The sequence below is a fragment of the Polyodon spathula genome, chromosome 30 (assembly GCF_017654505.1).
Source record: "Polyodon spathula isolate WHYD16114869_AA chromosome 30, ASM1765450v1, whole genome shotgun sequence".
NCBI lineage: Eukaryota > Metazoa > Chordata > Actinopteri > Acipenseriformes > Polyodontidae > Polyodon > Polyodon spathula.
The window spans coordinates 8,526,776-8,528,923 of NC_054563.1; the positions used below are offsets into that span (position 1 = coordinate 8,526,776).

The 2,148-nt window shown below is 43.3% G+C and overlaps 1 long non-coding RNA gene across 1 annotated transcript; it reads left to right on the plus strand.

The window, feature by feature from the left end:
* Positions 1-298: 298 nt before the first annotated feature.
* Positions 299-2,142, plus strand: LOC121302932. The gene is made up of 3 exons (XR_005947735.1): positions 299-443; positions 1,317-1,417; positions 1,911-2,142. It is a non-coding gene; the product is annotated as an uncharacterized LOC121302932 (long non-coding RNA).
* The last annotated feature ends 6 nt before the right edge of the window (positions 2,143-2,148 follow it).

The window sequence follows — 2,148 nt, forward strand, 5'->3', positions numbered from 1 at the left end:
GCTGATAGTGTAGTCGTATCAGTGCTACACTTGCAGTATGGGAGAAAGGCGAATGATCTGAGTTGAAATTATTTTAAATGCGTCTACCTTTAACTGTAGTCTCTAAATACATATTTAAAAATGACACGAGTCGCCTGAGGCTGAGATATAGCGCATATTTCAAACACTTATCAGCGAAAGGCAGGTTGACCGCTAAGCCCCCACACGCCTGCTCGCTGTGAAAGATTGATGTGACATGGAATGGGGCGTGGCTAGGCTCTCGCTTCTTTTGGGCTTGTTTTGAAGACCGAGGTCGCTATTTCTACGTCAGAAATCTGGCTGCGCTCAGGACCTTGACGCGGTCGACCTGGAAGTGGATTTTCGCGTTCTGTAAACATCCTCCAACAATTTCTATCTGTGCCTTGAAACACTTCAGCGATAAACAGGACGATGTTGAGGCTGAGGTGGGTAGCATTACCGTTTGAATTACAGAAACGCATGCAAATGCTGCCTGTGTTTCTGGAGTGGATTTACTGGCTGGTACTCGGCTAGGTATATAACGAGTACACATGCGAATCGCGCTATAAAGAAATGCAGTTTATTAATGGGTGTGAAGCAGCGTCCTCGGCATAGTGTTCAGTTATTACACATGAACAGGAATGCAGAACACTGTCTTCATTTGTCTGCATGTTTCCCAGGGCGGGGCAGAGGTTAGGTTTCCCTGCTGACTCAGATTCCAGTATATTTCGAGTTCAGCCCGAAAGCCGCCCCACTAAACTGAAATAATGCGAATCGGTATTTCTTCAGAGATTTTGAAATTGAAATCCATGTTTTGGCCCATGTATGCAACACAATGTTGTGTGACGGTATGAGCAAAAGCGATTAAAAATTAAAAAAGGGAGCACAGAATCGCGGAGGCACTGCTGAGGCTACTGTTACAATGCTGTGAGGTTATACACGTGTGTTTCAAAGACGTGTCATTAACCCTTTCAAACCTACTGGGGCTGTTTTAAACAACTAATCCTGTGTGTGTGAAGCGGTGCATAATTCAACAAGCTGTGGGATGCCCTTTTTATAAATGCTTAGATATAACTGTAGCGCTAGATACATATTGTACATTAGGGTTAGTATACATGATATAAAGTGTTCACTATGCGGCTGCAGCAGAGTCAGACCAGCATGTAAACAGGTGGTTTGTTTCAATATAAAGTGTTCACTATGACGCTGCAGCAGAGTCAGACCAGCATGTAAACAGGTGGTTTGTTTCAATATAAAGTGTTCACTATGCGGCTGCAGCAGAGTCAGACCAGCATGTAAACAGATGGCTTGTTTCACAGGTTCCAGGTCCTGCGCAGCCTGCCCTCCATGCTCTGCAGATCCATCTCTTCAGGTCCTGGCAGCTCCCCAGCTGGAGGCCAGGCTCCTGACATGGCAGAAGGTATATCGATATTTACACAGCCTAAAGGTGTAATGCAGGTGCTTTATTGGCACGAGAACATTAGCAGTGTTGCCAAAGCAGTTACAAAGTGTGTGATCCAATATAAACATTCAGACCATCAGTGCAGGTGAGTGAGTGCAAATGGAGTGAAGAGGCGGTGGTAGGAAAAGAACGCTCAGGTGTGTCTGGATGAACTCGGTCAAAACCAGGAATGGATCAGACCGCTTTGCAATGGGAGTCTGGTTTCCAGCCCTGTGATCACTTTGCTATACAATTTCAGTTTCAGTCCCATAGAAGCCTGAGGATTTACTATACGCAATTGTTTTGTGTGGAGATGCTATGGGCCCTGTTCACAAAACCTTCGATTGGTTGTTTTAGATTTTGGTGATTTTTTAAATTTTTAAATTTTTTAAATCATATAACACCACCGTGTTTTTGTTTAATTTAGCTTTTTAAAACCACAATGTCTTTGATGTATTTATTTTTTTTGCAGGACATTCACACTTGCTTGTGAATGATGGTGTGTTGGTAACCATTCCTAATTCAAGTTATTGAAGCATGTAGATTACTAAGTGGTATGAAGGAGATGCATGGGAGACAGCAGGAACGGGCTGCTCAATTAGTCTAACACAAGCCCTAAGGAGGTTTACAAGGAAGACTATTGCATTAGAAGGAAATCTATTTCGTATGGCAGTGGTTAATTTTAGCATGCAAACCTGTATAGAATAAGC